The following is a 21509-nucleotide window of genomic DNA, read 5'->3' as shown; positions in this document are numbered from 1 at the left end:
TTTAGCTACCTGTAAACACAGACTTGACTCTCTACGGGTCTGCGGCTGAACTGCCAAAAGCTAACGGCATGTTAATATTGTGCTTTATTACTTGGCAAGGGTGTAACTATACTAGGTGCAGAAAATGCAGTTGCATCAGGAACCTGGAACTTAGGGGTGCCCAAAAGGTCCCTTTGGCCCATAGAGGAAGAACAACACTGTTAAAGACCATTGATAGTTAGGGGATCTGTTGGAGAGCTTGCATTGGGGTCCACAAGCTTCAAATTACACCCATTGTTACTTGGGCTTCTCTAACCCCTCTAATCTGCTGCCTAATGAGTGAACTAGGTCAACTAAGATTTACCTAACATACATTTTTCTCTCTTTCGATGCTTCTTTAACTATTTGTAATGGAGCTGAAAGGACCCTGCAAATTCCCTACTCTAGATGGAAATTCACTTCTATATAGATAGAATACTGTTACTTGCCCATTGAGCAGACCGACTGCATGATAACCAAACCCTGTGACCTTTGTATGCTAATAGCATGTTTTCTGGCCTTTTGCAGTTTGACACTTATGCTGTTGTCACACTACGTGGACAGATCCATTTAGAAAATTCACACTTCTAAATCTTTAAAATGGGTAAGCATTAGGTTCTCTATGTGACATCTGATAATAGCACTTATTTCCCTTTAGATAAAACAGATCTCCAATTGTGCTTAAAGTATAAGATGGTAAATGTTACCATTGAAATGTGCTCAATGTGATGGTTCTAATCTAATCAAGGCAATGGTAGTCCTTTACTACACATATGATTGCATTTTCCCAGGGACCTAAAGTCTGTACTTTCTTTTTTAGTTATTCATTTGGGAGTCCTATAGGCTACAAAGTGAATAATTATTTGTACTGTTTTGCAGGCCAATATGTTAGTGCTGGTTATTTACATTAAAGCCCGACATACGCATTAGATGGCTCTCGGATGAACAATGCTTTGGACGATTGTTTGGCTGACAGCAATCTTAGCCATCTCTCACGTACACTGGATTGTTCCTGGGTTCTCTATGAGAAAGTCATTGACAGACATCTCTGCCGGGGGCTTATCTCCGGGAGAACAAAGCAATTAACAGTCCAAAATCAGACATGCACAAATTAAATTTCCCTGGCGATCAGTTGGATGGCATCCCCATACACGTTACAGTGTCGGCCGTACCTGACGATATCAGCAGGTTTAGCTGACTTTAGTCTAATGTGTATGGGGTCCTTAATATTAGTAGTCGGAACCACAGGAATATGGTCAGAGTGCTAGAAGGAGCAAAACAGAGGGTATGCAGGGTTGATATATCTCCCTGATATTTATTAAAGGGGTTGTCTGGGATATTATCATTGATGGCCTATTTCTAGGATAGGTCATCAATGTCTGAGTGGTGGGGGTGCGCACCTGGCATCCCCACTGATCAGCTGTTCCCGGTGTTGGTGGCGGCCGGGACTGTTCAGTTATGGAGCTGCACAGCACAGCTCCGTTGAAGGAATAGTGTCCAGGTACTGCATGTTCGTACCCTATTGAGTTGATGTACAGTACCATGCCACAGCTGCTATACAGTACAGTTTATGGAGCTTCTAAAAAATACCCCAAATTCTTAGTCTAAATAATATTGGTCTGTTTCTGAACCTTTTGGTTGTCTCTTCTGTTAGACTTTTCCCAATTAGACTAGTTTGACACATCCAACATTTATGGTACAAGTTTGGACCACCATATCCAGGCTGGCTGCGGGTCTCCAGATCCTAACTCAGTGGTATCATACATCCATGGGTCTATTGAGCTCAGATCAGGAATCCTCCGTTTTTTCTAATTATCATAATTCATAATCTGACCATGAATGTTGGACATGTAAAATCAAAATGAGAATACTGACAGGTCCATTAACAAAGTAGCTGCTATATTAATAAAAGTTGTAACATGGAACCTTATATATTTTTAATCATGTTTAATGGATGTTACACTTTATACAATCATCAGCACTAATTTTTTGAGGCATTTAATCAACCTTGTAAATCATGAATGTGGATCGTTTTATTTTAAGGAGCAGAATCAAGATATTCTAATGAAAACATAATTTTCAAGCAGTCATCTAGCATTTAATGGAAAACAGTAATTAAACGGATAGTATGTGTGGAGAGATGGATATTGGATGTTGATATGTGGGTACTAGATGGGAACAGAATGAAATTTAGGTTATGAAAATCTTATTTATTGAGTGCTGACAGGTTCCATTCTTGGATGCACAGATATTGTATTTCTTCTAGATCTTCATGTGTATGTTTCTCCACATCTTTTCTGAATTTTAATAGACCATTGGTTTGTCAGCTCAGCGCTGGTCTCACCATTCGTTGTAGCAGCCTATCATTCAGCTAGGCGTTTGACAGCTTCATGCAGCCTAATAACAATAACTCAGTGCATCCCAGCCGGCAAGCGCTAAGCCCCATCAGCGTATAGATACTGCATACTTAGAATTCATGTAAATAAAAAATTGAGCAACTTTGCATTACTAAAGTGATATTAATTGAGTTACAGCCTGTATTACAGTACGGAGCTGCATTCACAATTCTGTATTGCTGACTGTACAGGGCTCCGTTATGAGATCTCGACCCAGCACTTTACAGTAATTATACTGTATGTTGAATAAGTTACTGTCCTACCTTACAAGAGCTTGTTACGGGGCTTCTGTCGTCAAGCTAGATTCTAATAACAATCAGCAGAACTGTGAATACAGCTCTGGATTACAATACAGGTTGTACCTCAGAATCAGTGCAGTGACAATTATTTACTCAACTGTTGATGTGGATTCATTCTATATGTAAAGTGTAAAATGGTGTCCACCCTTTAAGGTCTTGCCAGCATTTGCTAAGAACAAAAAGTGGCTTAACTTGCATGTCAGTTTATCTGGGTCTGATGGCCAAGTAAGATAAACCAATAGCCATAACACTCCAATGTAGAATGCTATGTGAGTTAATGAGGGACGACTTTATTATAGTCATTGTCCTAAATTCCCGTCCGCTGTAAATCTTATTTTACATTGACTTTGTAGCCTTTGTCTGCCATTTCTTAGAAGACATAGAATACTGTATATATTTAACATATACAGTTATATGAAAAGGTTTGGGCACCCCTATTAATCTTTAGCTTAATGTTTTATAAAAATTGGTGTTTTTGCAACAGCTATTTCAGTTTGATATATGTAATAACTGTTGGGCACAGTAATGTTTCTGCCTTGAAATGAGGTTTATTGTACTAACAGAAAATGTGCAATCTGCATTCAAACAAAATTTGACAGGTGCATAAGTATGGGCACCCCACCAGAAAAGTGACATTAATATTTAGTAGATCCTCCTTTTGCAAAAATAACAGCCTCTAGTCGCTTCCTGTAGCTTTTAATGATTTCCTGGATCCTGGATGAAGGTATTTTTGACCATTCCTCTTTACAAAACAATTCAGGTTCAGTTAAGTTTGATGGTCGCCGAGCATGGACAGCCCTCTTCAAATGATCCCACAGATGTTCAATGATATTCAGATGTGGGGACTGGGATGGCCATTCCAGAACATTGTAATTGTTCCTCTGCATGAATGCCTGAGTAGATTTGGAGCGGTGTTTTGGATCATTGTCTTGCTGAAAGATCCATCCCCTGCGTAACTTCAACTTTGTCACTGATTCTTGAACATTATTGTCAAGAATCTGCTGATACTGAGTGGAATCCATGCGTCCCTCAACTTTAACAAGATTCCCGGTGCCGGCATTGGCCACACAGCCCCAAAGCATGATGGAACATTCACCAAATTTTACTGTGGGTAGCAAGTGTTTTTCTTGGAATGCTGTGTTTTTTTGCCACCATGCATAACGCCTTTTTGTATGACCAAACAGCTCAATCTTGGTTTCATCAGTCCACAGGACCTTCTTCCAAAAAGAAATTGGCTTCTCCAAATGTGCTTTTGCATACCTCAGCCGACTCTGTTTGTGGCGTGCTTGCAGAAACGGCTTCTTTCGCATCACTCTCCCATACAGCTTCTCCTTGTGCAAAGTGCGTTGTATAGTTGACCGATGCACAGTGACACCATCTGCAGCAAGTTGATGCTGCAGCTCTCTGGAGGTGGTCTGAGGATTGTCCTTGACTGATTTCACCATTCTTCTCTGCCTTTCTGATGTTTTTCTTGTCCTGACACTTCTGGCCTTAACAAGAACTGTCCCTATGTTCTTCCATTTCCTTACTATGTTCCTCACAGTGGAAACTGACAGGTTAAATCTCTGAGACAGCTTTTGGTATCCTTCCCCTGAACAACTATGTTGAATAATCTTTGTTTTCAGATCATTTGACAGTTGTTTTGAGGAGCCCATGATGCCACTCTTCAGAGGAGATTCAAACAGGAGAACAACTTGCAAGTGGCCACTTTAAGTAGCTTTTCTCATGATTGCATACACCTGGCTATGAAGTTCAAAGCTCAATGATGTTACAAAACCAAAAAAAGGGCTTTAGTAAGTCAGTGAAAAGTAGGTAGGAGTATTTAAAACAAGAAAATTATAAGGGTGCCCATACTTATGCACCTGTCAAATTTTGTTTGAATGCAGATTGCACATTTTCTGTTAGTACAATAAACCTCATTTCAAGGCAGAAACATTACTGTGTCCAACAGTTATTACATATATCAAACTGAAATAGCTGTTGCAAAAACACCAATTTTTATAAAACATTAAGCTTAAGATTAATAGGGGTGCCCAAACTTATTCATATAACTGTATAAGATGATTGTGGAAGCAAAACAAGTTTCCTTTGAAGATCCCATCCCATCTTTCTTCTGACTTGTTTCACACAATGGAGCTTCTGTGTATAATTGCAGTTCTAATAAAAGATTGTACTAGATTGAAGGTAGCTGTAGAAAGTAATTCTCACACCTCTTTCAATACATCACTGTTGACAGTTTTGTGGTGGCAGATTGCTTTGACTGGCCTTGTGAGACGTGAAAATATAAGCTTGAATTCTGTGTTACAATATCGAATTCTAGTTAAGTGCGGACATGACACGGGTGCAAAAAAGCTGGATGGAGCACTTTTTAAACCATAAAAATAATACTAGAATAGGACAGCTTATAGAAGCATCCTGTCATTTATCGCGTTTACATTTACATTGGTTTTACTTCAATTTCAGATGTACATTATGCCCTTTCCCTTTCAATTTATTGTACATTAGCTAACCAGTCCCCTTATATTTATAGAAGCTGTGATACAGTACATTTCTCTATTGTGTAAATGTTACTTTGTGTTTTTATAGGTTGGGATATTGTTGCTTTACAAAAACGAAATACAACAAATTTACAGCATCAAAAATGATTTTTATGTAACGTAAATCATCCAAATTAATGAAGGATCTAAACAAAGTGTGTATATGACATATGTATATGTACAAACTTTAGCAAGAAATAAAACAAATGTATTTCACCTGCAGTGTTGTCTGGCTTCTCATTATCTTTCCAGCTGCTCTCATTTGTATAGTTCAGGAGTTGTGTAATTTTAGCAAGATTGGGCCATTGCATGGATATGAAGCTGAAATACTAATGTTTGGTTATAATGAAAAAGTTTAAAATTTGACCATATTTTGTGGTGAATTGAAATCACAAAGGAAAATTGATGTTAAAATCAGGGCTGTATACCAAACCTCTGACTCCACTCCTCAATTTCCCTGACTCTCGACTCTACAGCACTGCCTCACTACCGAGCTTGTACATAAAGTGCAGCACAGATTCATCTCACTGCCTCACTACTGAGCATGTACATAAAGTGCAGCACAGATTCATCTCACTGCCTCACTACTGAGCATGTACATAAAGTGCAGCACATATTCATCTCACTGCCTCACTACTGAGCATGTACATAAAGTGCAGCACAGATTCATCTCACTGCCTCACTACTGAGCGTGTACATAAAGTGCAGAACAGATTCATCTCACTGCCTCACTACTGAGCATGTACATAAAGTGCAGTACAGATTCATCTCACTGCCTCACTACTGAGCGTGTACATAAAGTGCAGCACAGATTCATCTCACTGCCTCACTACTGAGCATGTACATAAAGTGCAGCACAGATTCATCTCACTGCCTCACTACTGAGCGTGTACATAAAGTGCAGAACAGATTCATCTCACTGCCTCACTACTGAGCATGTACATAAAGTGCAGCACAGATTCATCTCACTGCCTCACTACTGAGCATGTACATAAAGTGTAGCACAGATTCATCTCACTGCCTCACTACTGAGCATGTACATAAAGTGCAGAACAGATTCATCTCATTGCCTCACTACTGAGCATGTACATAAAGTGCAGCACAGATTCATCTCACTGCCTCACTACTGAGCATGTACATAAAGTGCAGCACAGATTCATCTCACTACTGAGCATGTACATAAAATGCAGCACAGATTCATCTCACTACTGAGCGTGTACATAAAGTGCAGCACAGATTCATCTCACTGCCTCACTACTGAGCGTGTACATAAAGTGCAGCACAGATTCATCTCACTACTGAGCATGTACATAAAGTGCAGCACAGATTCATCTCACTGCCTCACTACTGAGCATGTACATAAAGTGCAGCACAGATTCATCTCACTGCCTCACTACTGAGCATGTACATAAAGTGCAGCACAGATTCATCTCATTGCCTCACTACTGAGCGTGTACATAAAGTGCAGCACAGATTCATCTCACTGCCTCACTACTGAGCATGTACATAAAGTGCAGCACAGATTCATCTCACTGCCTCACTACTGAGCATGTACATAAAGTGCAGCACAGATTCATCTCACTGCCTCACTACTGAGCATGTACATAAAGTGCAGCACAGATTCATCTCACTACTGAGCATGTACATAAAGTGCAGCACAGATTCATCTCACTGCCTCACTACTGAACATGTACATAAAGTGTAGCACAGATTCATCTCACTGCCTCACTACTGAGCATGTACATAAAGTGCAGAACAGATTCATCTCATTGCCTCACTACTGAGCATGTACATAAAGTGCAGCACAGATTCATCTCACTGCCTCACTACTGAGCATGTACATAAAGTGCAGCACAGATTCATCTCACTACTGAGCATGTACATAAAATGCAGCACAGATTCATCTCACTACTGAGCGTGTACATAAAGTGCAGCACAGATTCATCTCACTGCCTCACTACTGAGCGTGTACATAAAGTGCAGCACAGATTCATCTCACTACTGAGCATGTACATAAAGTGCAGCACAGATTCATCTCACTGCCTCACTACTGAGCATGTACATAAAGTGCAGCACAGATTCATCTCACTGCCTCACTACTGAGCATGTACATAAAGTGCAGCACAGATTCATCTCATTGCCTCACTACTGAGCGTGTACATAAAGTGCAGCACAGATTCATCTCACTGCCTCACTACTGAGCATGTACATAAAGTGCAGCACAGATTCATCTCACTGCCTCACTACTGAGCATGTACATAAAGTGCAGCACAGATTCATCTCACTGCCTCACTACTGAGCATGTACATAAAGTGCAGCACAGATTCATCTCACTACTGAGCATGTACATAAAGTGCAGCACAGATTCATCTCACTGCCTCACTACTGAACATGTACATAAAGTGCAGCACAGATTCATCTCACTACTGAGCATGTACATAAAGTGCAGCACAGATTCATCTCACTACTGAGCGTGTACATAAAGTGCAGCACAGATTCATCTCACTGCCTTACTACTGACTACTGAGCGTGTACATAAAGTGCAGCACAGATTCATCTCACTGCCTCACTACTGAGCATGTACATAAAGTGCAGCACAGATTCATCTCACTGCCTCACTACTGAGCATGTACATAAAGTGCAGCACAGATTCATCTCACTGCCTCACTACTGAGCATGTACATAAAGTGCAGCGCAGATTCATCTCACTGCCTCACTACTGAGCATGTACATAAAGTGCAGCACAGATTCATCTCACTGCCTCTCTACTGAGCGTGTACATAAAGTGCAGCACAGATTCATCTCATTGCCTCACTACTGAGCGTGTACATAAAGTGCAGCACAGATTCATCTCACTGCCTCACTACTGAGCGTGTACATAAAGTGCAGCACAGATTCATCTCACTGCCTCACTACTGAGCATGTACATGAAGTGCAGCACAGATTCATCTCACTACTGAGCATGTACATAAAGTCCAGCACAGATTCATCTCAACTAAAAGCCGAGATCCATAGATCAGGAATAGAACAGACATTTAGAGGACATTTCATAACTTTCCCAAAATTTACAGCACATCCTGCATTGAACTACTGTACCCAATTTATTACATATTTTCGGAGTCACTCCATTTTACTCCAACTCCACCAAAATGGACACCGACTCCAACTCCACAGCCCTGGTTAAAATATATAATGGAAAACCATATAACAATAAGTTTGTGCATATATACGGCAGGTGAAATAAGTATTGAACACATCACCAATTTTCTAAAAAAAATATGTTTCTAAAGGTGCTATTAACATGAAATTTTCATTGGTATCAACTCTTCCAATCCACACAGACAATGAAATCAAGCTAGATATGTCAGTAAATTAAGTTATGAGTAATAATGAGAAATGACACAGGGAAAAAGTATTGAACACATGAAGAAAGAGAAGTGCAAAAACCCATGAAAAGTCATGACACCAGCTGAAATTTATCAGTAATTAGAAAGCAATCCTGCCACTTGGTGAAAAATATCAGCTAGTTCAACTCTTGGCCTATAAAAAGGTGTCTCATTACCAAGATGCCACACAAGAAACCTCTCATGATGGGTAAAACCAGTGAGTTTTCTCAATACTTTCACAACCTTATTGTTGCTAAACATACTGATGGCATTGGCAGAATAATTTCTAAAGTACTGAAGGTTCCAGTGAGCACTGTTGGGGCCATAATCCGGAAGTGGTAAGAACATAATTTCACCATAAAATACACACAACCAGGCGCTCCCAGCAAGATTTGAGACGGAGTGAAAACAATTATCAGAAGAGTTGTCCAACAGCCAATGACCACCTATGGAGAGCTACAGAAAGAGCGGGAACCAGCTGGTTCAATTGTATATAAAGCAGCCAGCACTCAAAAATTAAAAACTATGAAAAGTCCAGTAAAACTTTTTTTAATAAGCCATATGTGCAACAGGCAACGTTTCGATTCCACAGAGCCTTTCTAAAGCAATTCTCATGGTGCAACAAGCTGACATATAAAGGTGCAAGGGTTAATAGACCAAAAAGTCCAGTACGTCTGGCATAATTAAGAAGAAATTATGTGTTGTCACATCCAGGAATACGCCACTCAAAACAGCGTATCAATAGAGCACAAGGCTCATGTAACATAGAAAAATGAGATCCGGCATGAGGAGTGTATTTGGGGTTAGAAACCAATAGGGAATGACAGTGGAAAGCAGGAACACAAAAGGACATGTGACAGGCAGAAAAGGCAGAGGGAGGTAATTACAAAAAAGCTGCTTTTCATCACAAAAACGATTTGACATATTTTAAATAGTAGTGGACAACCCCTTTAAGCCATGAGAGGACATTTTTTAAAAGTGCATTCCATGATATAGCAATATAAAATAACAGCATAACATTATGCATAATCCTTTAAAGCATAGTAGAAAAGAATAAAAGGGAGCACATCAGCATTTATAATTAAGAACAAAGTGGTCAGGAAATATAAATAAAGATGTGAGATGGGTATCAACCAAGTTTTAAAGATACACTCAATTCCCAATCAGCCAGATTAGGATGCTTGAGGGTCTTATGGGCTTCTAGGGGGACAAAACCCTGGAAGAGAAGGCACTTCTCTGTCAATGTGACGTTATAGGCAGCAGGAAAATTGCTTGCTCAGCCAGGAGACATTGTCACTGGGCAGAACGGACAGATAGCAATTATCTACTGGTAAGTTCCGAGATCTGTAGGAAAAAAAACACAAAGTTTCAGATAACTCCTTTAATTAATAGTCATTTTTAGTTATTGATTGGTCTTGTTTAAAAAGGTACTTCTATCTGGCAAAGCAATCACATATTCATAGGATATGCCATAAATGTATAATAGACCTAGGACTCACGAATTGGACCGGCATCTCTCTCGCTGTCAGTCGAGAGATAGTTGCAATTTCCATTCATTCGAATAAGAGGTCCATCCACCTCTCCACTCACGGCAGCTTTGATGCAGCCCTCTCTTTGGAATATATACAGTTCCCATTTATGTGACATGGATCTATTATATACTCATGGAATATCTTGTGAGTATGCCATTAATCTATAAGATGGGAATTTAGCTTTAAACTATACTTGAGGAGAATGTACCTTGATAGTATTTATTAATGTTCCATGGCAAATTCTTTGCAAGCCCTGAACGAGGCACAACACAGTGTTCCTAGTTTGCCCGTAGTGTTTCTTTGGTTTATTTATTCTTTACACTAAATTGGTTATTTATTGGTTAATAAACATTGGGGAAATTTTATCAAAACTGTCATAAAAGAAAAAAAAATGTCTTTGTTGCCCATAGCTGTCAATAAAAATGCAGCTTTAATTTTACTAGAGTCATTTGAAAAAAGAAACCTGAGCTCTGATTGGTTGATATGGGCAGCAAAGACAGTTTATATTTTGGGTCCAAAACACTGAAAAAAATGCAGACTGTTCTTCAAACGTGATAAAAAAAAGGGATATACGAAACCAGCCTAAGGCTATGTGCCCACGATGCAGAAATTCTCCGGATTTTTCATGAGTGTTTCTGCATCTCCCTGGCAGAAAAAAACGCATGCGGATTGTACATGCGGATTGTACATGCGGATTGTACATGCGTTTTTCCTGCCAGGGACAAGCGTTTGTGAAGCGTTTTGATCATGCGATTTCGCATGCGGGTTGTCAAGCGCTTTCCAAGCGATTTTAGCATCACTTGGAAAGTGCTTGACAACTTGGTCGCTCTATATAAATCCATGCAAACGGCATGGCTTTATATAGTGTGACTAAGTTAGTTAAAAAAAGAATAAAAATGTTAAAAAATAAAAAAAAATATTATACTCACCTTCTGATGGCCCCCGGTCTCCTTCTCCGGTCTCCCCGGTAGCTCGCGATTGTCTAAAAGAATCTTCCATGGCGTCATTTAGTCATGTGAGAGGTCACGCGACCGCCAATGTTAATATGCGCATGTGCACATGTAGTCATGCGGATATTAAGCGATTCAATGCAAGTCAATAGCGTCAAAACACCGAGATTCCGCAAAATAATTGGTAGTGCTGCGGATTTTTCCGCAATGATAATCCGCAGTGGAAATTTCCGCAGCATGTGCACAGCACATGCGGATTATCATTGGGGAACATGGCAGGCCTTCTACCAAGCGTTTTTTAAGCGTTTCTGTGGCGGAACTGCCGCTGCGGAAACGCTTAAAAAACGCATAGTGGGCACACAGCCTTAAAGGGAAAGTGACATGGGCAGCATGTATCAGCCACTGGCTGTCCGATCATAGCCAGGTTTGTTTGACTCTGAAATGCTGCTGTGTTTCAAGAGAAAAACGTACTTTTAATAGCTGCCGGGGACCTAGTTGTGCGGCAGACTAGTCATGCAGTCACTGCTTCTCTCCGCCCAGGGTCGGCTCCAGGTTTTCGTCGCCCCGGTCAAAAGAGCCTCAGTGGGCCCTTTTAGCACATACCATGATTTATGATGCACAGATACAGTAGAGAAATGTAAGTATAGTACAATGCCAAAGATTTCACTTCTTACATTTCATGAGTGATATCTATTGTAAATGCTACAATAGCCCAGAAACCAGCAAATCCTCGCAGCGCACAGTGCGTGACCTGGGGGGGATTCAAAGTCTGCAGTCACACAGACTGACTGCAGACTTATCATTTTAGACTGGGCAATATGGTCCTCCATACAGTATAATGGGCACCACAGTCCTCCGTACAATATTATGGGCACCACATAGTCCTCCATACAGTATTATGGGCACCACATAGTCCTCCATACAGTATTATGGGCACCACATAGTCCTTCATACAGTATTATGGGCACCACATAGTCCTTCATACAGTGTTATGGGCACCACATAGTCATCCATACAGTATTATGGGCACCACATAGTCCTCCATACAATATTATGGGCACCACATAGTCCTCCATACAGTCCTTCATATATAACAAAAGATAAATGATAGCACAGTCCATAGCATGCAGGATTTGCTTACTCGGGTTGCCACCAACTTCAGCTCCTACTGAAGTTTCACACAGGAGACTTCCCTCGTCTCTAAACAGACAACCGAAAAAAACCTCAATTCTGGAGATTTAACCTCTCCAGCCACACCCTTTAGGTGTAGATATGGTGAGCAGGCGTCCCATCCATCTCACACCTGCTCACAAAAAAGCCAACCCAAGATGGCTGATTAACCTCTTCAACACCTAACATGCTGGAGACAAGCTTCTGGGTTTCACATTACGGAAGACAGCAACCTCTGTGATACATATCTCCCCTCACATACATGGCCAGGGACCCTGTCTCAATATATATATGCCAGGATGAGCGATATACACTGCTCAAAAAAACAAAGGGAACACTTAAACAACACAATGTAACACTTCTGTGAAATCTACCTGTCCAGTTATGAAGCAACGCTGATTGTGAATCAATTTCTCCTGCTGTTGTGCAAATGGAACAGACAACTGGTAGAAATTATTGGCAATTAGCAAGATACCCCCTATAAAGGAGTGGTTCTGCAGGTGGTGACCACAGACCATTTCTCTGTTCTCATGCTTTTTGTTTCTGCATAAACGGTTAGAAACTGACTCCATGAGGGTGGTATGAGGGCCTGATGTCCATAGATGGAGGTTGTGCTCACAGCCCAACACCGTGCAGGGCGCTTGGCATTTGCCACAGAACACCAGGATTGGCAAAGTCGCCACTGGCAGGGCCGTATTTGGAGTTTCTGCTAGGCACTGTCAGTGGTCGCCACCCCCCCGGTCATGCCCACCCTCACCCCCCGTCACGTCGTGCCCCCCTCGCATCCAATATCTTCCCCCCCCGTCGCGGCCGTTTCCCCAAGTTGGCCCGTATGCAATGCTGCAGTGCCTGATGCAGCCCATGTCTGGGATTCAGACCCCACTGTGTCCCTCCCTGCTGCTGCCTGCCATCATGTCTGACCAGTGACAACAGTCACAGACTAGTCAGGCTCCTCAGAGTCTGAGACTAGTCAGAGACTCAGGCAGTCTGGGCTCTGTCAGGCTGGCACTGCTGCCCGCTGGCTGTATTGTCTGTGCATAGCACAGAACACAGTACCGGCGGCAGCTGCTGACTGCGCTTCTACGCCTAAACTATGATCCCGCCTCCCGCCTCGCCACCTGCCACCCGATAATCAATTATGCTGCAGAGCAGACTGTCTGCAGAAGCGGCAGCTCCTCAGCCACCATCATGCACCGGCACCATGGCCCGGGTGGCAGTGTCGGCGCAATGGCACATCACAACAGGACACAATTATCGGCGCTGCCTGCTGAGATGAGCCGCCACCAGCGATGTGCTGCCCGGGCCTCCACGGGAACTTCAAGTGCCCGGGCTCCTCCTCTTCTTTCCAGATCGCAGCAGCAGAGCAGACTAGAGAGGTGAGGTGGGTGGCCGTGACCGGAGGGCGAGAGGGCGCGATCAGGGGTGGATTAAGAGTAGCAAGGGCCCTGGGCAGTTTAGAAGGCGCGGGCCCCCCCACACACACACACCTGATGTATCACATGTCACATGATCCCTGTGATAGATCATGTGATAGTTCACGTGGAATTAATTTGGCACAATATTAATTATAATAATTTTTTTTAGGCTGTGTGCCCACTATGCGTTTTTTAACCAATTCCGCTGCAGAAACGCTTAAAAAACGCTTGGTAGAAGGTCTGCCATGTTCCCCAATGATAATCCGCATGTGCTGTGCACATGCTGCGGAAATTTCCACTGCGGATTATCATTGTGGAAAAATCAGCAGCACTACCAATTATTTTGCGGAAGCTCGCCGCCATTGACTTGCATTGGAATGCATGTAATCCGCATCACTGCATCTGTACATGCAGAATCCCAGCCTTTCAATGTGCGGATGGTACCCGGGTTTAGAGAAGAGGAGACTCTCCTCCAGACCCGGGTACCATAGTACCTGTAAAAAAAAGAATAAAATACAAAATAAATATCATACTTACCCTCTGATGGCCCCCGGTGTCTTTATCCGATGCGTCCTGGCTTGCCGGCAGCTCATGATGGTCTGAAAAGGATCTGCCGTGACGTCATTTAGTCATGTGACTGGTCACGCGACCGCTGACGTTGGCAGGCCATCAGAAGGTAATTATATATTTATTTTTTGCCATTCTTTTACGGTCACACTATATAAATCCATGCCGGGTGCATGGATTTATATAGTGTGACCAAGTAGTCAAGCACTTTCCAAGTGATAATAAAACCACTTGTCAACCCACATGCGGAATTGCAAGTAAAATCCGCATGCGTTTTTTCTGCCAGGGAGATGCAGAAACGCTCAAAAAAAATCCGAAGCATTCCTGCATCGTGGGCACATAGCCTTACATTAATTGTATGACTCAATATTGAGCACACGTAGCCATCTATACACGGCGGGAGGCCGCACGGCGCCATCTATACACGGCGGGAGGCCGCACGGCGCCATCTGTACACAGTGGGAGGCCGCACGGCGCCATCTATACACAGCAGGAGGCCGCACGGCGCCATCTACACACAGCAGGAGGTCACATGTAGCCATCTATACACAGTGGGAGGTCGCACGTAGCCATCTATACACAGCAGAAGGCCGCACGTAGCCATCTATACACAGCGGGAGGCCGCACGTAGCCATCTATACACAGCGGGAGGCCGCACGGCGCCATCTATACACAGCGGGAGGCCACACGTAGCCATCTATACACAGCAGGAGGCCGCACAGCGCCATCTATATACAGCAATAGGCCGCACAACGCCATCTATACACAGCAGGAGGCCGCACAGCGCCATCTATACACAGCAGGAGGTCGCACAGCGCCATCTATACACAGCAGGAGGCCGCACTGCGCCATCTATACACAGCAGGAGGCCGCACAGCGCCATCTATACACAGCAGGAGGCTGCACAGCGCCATCTATACACAGCAGGAGGCCGCACAGCGCCATCTATACACGGCAGGAGGTTGCACAGCGCCATCTATACACAGCAGGAGGTCGCACAGCACCATCTATACACAGCAGGAGGCCGCACAGTGCCATCTATACACAGCAGGAGGCCGCACAGTGCCATCTATACACAGCGGGAGGCCGCACGGCGCCCCCCCAGAGACAGCGGGAGGCCGCACGCAGTCACGCACACACAAACATATACAGACATATACCGTACAGACCAAAAGTTTGGACACACCTTCTCATTTAAAAGATTTTTCTGTATTTTCATGACTTTGAAAATTGTACATTCACACTCAAGGCATCAAAACTATGAATTAACACATGTGGAATTATATACTTAACAAAAAAGTGTGAAACAACTGAAAATATGTCTTATATTCTAGGTTCTTCAAAGTAGCCACCTTTTGCTTTGATGACTGCTTTTCACACTCTTGGCATTCTCTTGATGAGCTTTAAGAGGTAGTCACCGGAAATGGTGTAGTTTCCAGACTTAAACTGTAACTGGACTCCTTACAGGCTTCAGACTTACTCCAGACTTCAGACAAGACTGAACTGCCTAGCTCCACCTTTCCTATTTATATGCCTAACGGGCTCCCTCTGGTGGTGTGAGGTGGAAGGTGGAGGTATGTGTATGCTGTGAGGGCCTCTTGTGGAGGAATCCGTCCATGCACCCCTCTAGGATCTGTGGCACCAATGCACAGCAGGGCGCCACACCATTAGGTACCGAGATGAGATCCTCAGACCCCTTGTGAGACCATATGATGGTGCTGCTCCTAATGCAGGACAATGCCAGACCTCATGTGGCTGGAGTGTGTCAGCAGTTCCTGCAAGATGAAGGTATTGAAGCTATGGACTGGCCTGCCCGTTCCCCAGACCACATCTGGGCCATCATATCTCGCTCCATCCACCAACGTCACGTTGCGCCACAGACTGTCCAGGAGTTGGCGGATGCTTTAGTCCAGGTCTGGGAGGAGATCCCACAGGAGACCATCCGCAACCTCATCAGGAGCATGCCCAGGCATTGTAGGGAGGTCATACAGGCACGTGGAGGCCACACACAATACTGAGCCTCATTTTGACTTGTTTTAAGGACATTACATCAAAGTTGGATCAGCCTGTAGTGTGTTTTTCCACTTTAATTTTGGGGGTGACTCCAAATCCAGGCCTCCATTGGTTAATAAATTTGATTTCCATTGATGATTTTTGTGTGATTTTGTTGTCAACACATTCAACTTTGTACAGAACAAAGTATTCAATGAGAATGTTTCATTCATTTAGATCTAGGATGTGTTATGTGAGTGTTCCCTTTATTTTTTTGAGCAGTGTATATACTAGAATGGAGGACATATACAGTGCTGCTCACCATTATATGCACCCATTCATTTTTTTCATAAACTGTACAATGTCTTCAGAAATAAATGGATATGTACCAAAGTTATATCCTCAGGATTTTTTAATTAGTGGTCTAAAGTAATACAACAATAAAACACTGTTTTTCAACTTTCATGTTGCAATTTCAAAGAAAAAAAAACTGAATAAACAGCATGTGCAGCAATAAAGGCACACCTAATTAATACTTGGTTGCACACTCATTGGCATTACTGACAGCCTCCAAACGTTTCTTGTAGCCATCTATAAGCTTCTTGCACTTCTCAGCTGGAATTTTCTCCCACTCTTCCTTTGCAGTTTGTTCAAGCTTTTGAATGTTTGCAGGGTTCTTTTTCCCAATGTCAGATTTCAGCTCACCCCAAAGATTTTCAGTGGGATTGAGGTCAGGACTTATTGCTGGCCATTTTATAAAACAGTTAATTTTTTCATTTTCAACCATTCCTGTGTACTTTTGGATTTGTGCTTTGGGCCATTGTCTTGCTGGAGGACCCATGATCTTCGACTCAAATCAAGTTTTCTTACACTGGGTGGGACATTTCGCTCTAAAATCTCTGGATAATTCTCTGGTTTCAGGATTCATGTGATACAGTCAAAGCCTCCAGTGCCAGACGTAGCAAAGCAACCCCACAGCATTATGGATCCTCCACCATGCTTAACTGTTGGTAAGGTGTTCTTTTCCTTATAAGCTTCATTGCACCGTCTGCAAACAAACTATTGCTTTGTATTGCCAAAAAGCTCTATGTTTGTTTCATCTGTCCACAGAACATTTTCCCAGAAGGATTGTGGTTTGTAAAGGTACTCTTTAGCAAAGATCAATCATTCCTTTTTATGTCTTTTCTTCAGCAATGGTTTCTGCCTTGGCCTTCGCCCATAAATCTCTGCTTGGTTTAGTGTGTGGCGTATGGTATTTGTTGAATCCATGACCCAGACTGTTCCAGGGTGGCTTTCAGGTCTTTGGATGTGTGATGTGGTGTTTTCTCCACCCTTTTGCACCAACCTTCGAAGACATCTTTTGTCAATTTTCCTCTTTCCCCCAAGTCCAGGGAAGTTCTTGACTGTTCCATGCTTGCCAAACTTATTATTAACATTGCGCACTGTTGAATCTCGGATACCAAGGTCTTTGGAGATGGCCTTATACCCTTTGGAAGTCTTGTGTTTGCTAATAATAGCAGTTCTGATGTCCTCAGACAGCTCCTTTGTATTCACCATTGTCACAAAGGAACAGGGCCTACCATGTGGCTTTTTACAACACTGAAGTCATCATGCATGTCACATGTGCACTAACAATTGATCACAGGTAAATCTCTTTTGTGATTTACCACAGGTGAGTCAAAATGTGTTTCCATACTAAATTAATGTAAAGGGCGCCAATACCAGTTACATAACAAGCTTTAGGTTTTTCTATTTTTCCCTCCCATTGTTTTTTTATTTAAATTATTGTTTATCATTTGCTCTTTTGTATTTAACACGAGTGCTCTATACAAAAAAACTGTTTCATTTGATTCATTTTTTTCAGGAGATATTCCACATTATGTACTTAAACATCATGGGTGCCAATAACGATGAGCAGGACTGTATCTACATATATACCAGGATAGGGAGGAGAGGCCCCGATTCAAATCTTGCACCAGGGCCCATCAGAATGTAGGTATGCCACTGTATGTAGGTTATGACATGATTCTGGATGCAGTTTTTCAGTAAGTTAGTGACCAAGCTTCAATAGGTTAACTTGACCGCTATACAACTGCTCTGCTCAGTGTGAACCTCACTAATCCCTAATACAGTCATGTGCATCAGACCTTCCATTGCCAAAATGTTTTTGACCTTCGGCTTCAGGTACCCAGTGTTGCGTGTAACAGTTCTATGTAGTAGGTTGCATATAGCAAGGACATACTGTACATGGATGCCAAAGATGATTTTATACTGTTTTGTTTTTAACAACTGATACATACAATGGGCCAGATTAATTCATGCATTTGCGCTTTTTAGTCGTTTTTAGTGTTTTGCATTTGTGCCTTATTCTTTTTTTTAAAGCATATTTTACATGTATTTGTTTATTCGCGACTTTTTAATAAGTTACAAAATTTGTTGCAAATGTACTGCAGTTTCCTCCATTCTGGAGTGATTTTGTGTACGCCAGTTATTATGACGCAAATTTTGACAATTTATTAAAACCACAACCTTTTCTGTTAAGGGTTCTCAAAACGGGTCTAAGATAAAAATAAAAAGCAGTTTTGATTTTGTGCTAAATTTATGAACCATGTCCACCATTTTGAGGAATTTGGCATAAAAATGTCAGTAAATATCACAAGGCAAAAAAGTGACTTAACCCCTTTAAAGCCTGGGGCATATTAGTACACCCCAGGCCATCACCCCCAGTTCAGTGAGGGCTCTGGCGCTGAGCCCGCACTGAACCGGGCATATGTCAGCTGATCTATACAGCTGACATGTGCCCGCAACATGTCCAGTTAAATGCCACTGTCAATCTCTGACAGTGGCATTTAACAATACCACGCCGGAAGCGCGGCATTAGCCCCGCCCATTGATGATCCCGTCATATGATCGCGGGTCACTGATGCGTGGGCATGACAACCCGGGGTCTGCAGCAGACCCTGTGGTTGTCATGTAAAGATTCATATGAGCGCCACCTAGTGGTCGGCGCTCATACCAAGTGAGCATTTCTGCTACACAGAGGCGATCTGTTCATCACCTCTATTTAGCAGAGGCAATCAGACTGCTGCTTCTAGTCTCCTATGGAGACTATAGAAGCAAGCAAAAAGTGTAAAAAAAATGTTTTTAAAAATATAAAAAAAATAAAAGTTTAAATCACCCCCCTTTCGCCCCATTCAAAATGAAAAAAAAAACACATACACATATTTGGTATCGCCACGTTCAGAATCACCTGATCTATCAATATAAAGAAAATAATTAATCCGATCAGTAAACAGCGTAATTATAAAAAAAATTCTAAACGCCAGAATTACTTTTTTTGTCACCGTAACAGTGCAATAAAATGCAATAACGGGCGATCAAAACATCGGATCTACCCCAAAATAATATCAATAAAAACATCAGCTTGGCGCGCAATAAATAAGCCCTCACCAGGCCCCAGATCCCAAAAAATAGAGACGCTACGGGTCTCGGAAAATGGCGCCATTTTTTCTTCTTTTTTTTAGCAAACTTTGAATTTTTTTTTCACCACTTAAATAAAAAAGAACCTATACATGTTTGATATCTATGGACTCGTAATGACCTGGAGAATAATAATGGCAGGTCAGTTTTAGCATTCAGTGAATGTGGAAAAGAAAAAAAAAAAAACAACAACTGTGGTATTGCACTTTTTTTGCAATTTCACCGCACTTGGAATTTTTTTCCCGTTTTCACGTACATGATATGGTAAAAACAGTAATGTCGTTCAAACGAACAATTTGTCCCACAAAAAATAAAAATGCTATGGCTCTGGGAACATGGGGAGCAAAAAACGAAAATGCAAAATCAGAAAATCCCAAGGTCCCTTAAAGGGAGTCTGTCAGTACAGAATGACTGTTCAAACCAAGTGCAGGTGCTTGGTGCATCCTTGGCATGGCCAATCATTTAAGGGGGTCTTCTAGTCTAGACATTCAATTTTTATACTATTTTTGTGATTTTGTTATGGAAAAGGTATTAGGATTTTTGGGATAGTTTTTTTTTTTTTACAATATATTTACACATGTTTGAAGTATGCTTACAAATTTTTATATCATGAAAAGTGCATAAATAAGTGGCCTTGATCCCAGCTGTTGTACTTGTCTGAAACCAAAAAAATAAAGCGATTTTTAATTACTATGATTGTCTCTATTTCCAGTAGCAGAATTAAAGAAAAAAACGTGAAAATTAAAAAAATGATGTCATGCTGAAAATTGAGTATTGATTTTTGGCACTTTTTGACATAATTGGAGGCCTGTAAAAATTGCAAAAAAAAAAAAAAAAGATTTCGACTTGATTGCGGTACAGGAGATAAGCACTTATAAACTGAAAATTTGTGCTCAAGCCTGACTCAACTAATCGATTGGTTCTGGAGATATTGTGGCCACTGTTTTGGAAAAAATGGTTTCAAGAAAAACACGTTAAAGTTTTTCGTACTCATTACATAGAGACACGTTTACGTAAGATCAGTCAGCTATTCCCGGACCATGAAGTGATACTTTCTCGTGCTCATCAAGTTCCTGCAGAGCTGCTCTCTCTTTTCTGCAATGAGATCTGTCATCTCGAACACAGTCAAACGCCGCTTCAAGCAACATATGACCCTCGTCCCGGGTGTGTATCACCGCTGGCTGATCCCATCACATCCCATCACGGCCATTACTTTAAGAATTGGCAGAAATCCCTCGCTAAAGATAATTATTGCCAAAAACGTAGCTATGGTCACAATCTTTGCACCCGAATGAAGATGTTTCAGAGCTAAAGTCCAAGTGAGTGAGCTGAGCGATTCATTGTTATTTGTTTTTTATAAAAAAGGTTCATTTTATTACAAGGAGTTCAACCTTTCTCAGATGTATACATAGTCTACTTTGTCAGTCTGGAATATTACATTTAAAATATAACATATCAATACATTTCTATATGATAATTCCCATTAAATGTAAAAACATAAATTCAAAATGCTGGAACAGAAAGAGCAGATGGTCCTAGTTAAAGTCTTTATTAAAATATCTCCTAGATGGCTCAAGATGATAAATGACTGGAGAGAGTAAGAATCCATATAGGAACGGTTCCTTACCAATATTTCATTTATATACATATTGTGGTTGTCATGGCAGTTGATCTAGATTATAATTTGATCTATCCGTAACAATTTAGCAAAAAATGCTTGTTTATGAATGCAAAATAATGCAATGTGATTTCAGACTGAGGAGTGTG

The sequence above is a fragment of the Phyllobates terribilis genome, unplaced genomic scaffold (assembly GCF_046119375.1).
Source record: "Phyllobates terribilis strain yellow unplaced genomic scaffold, ASM4611937v1 Scaffold_1__5_contigs__length_1240528914, whole genome shotgun sequence".
NCBI classification, from domain to species: Eukaryota; Metazoa; Chordata; class Amphibia; order Anura; family Dendrobatidae; genus Phyllobates; species Phyllobates terribilis.
This window is presented reverse-complemented; position numbering follows the sequence as displayed.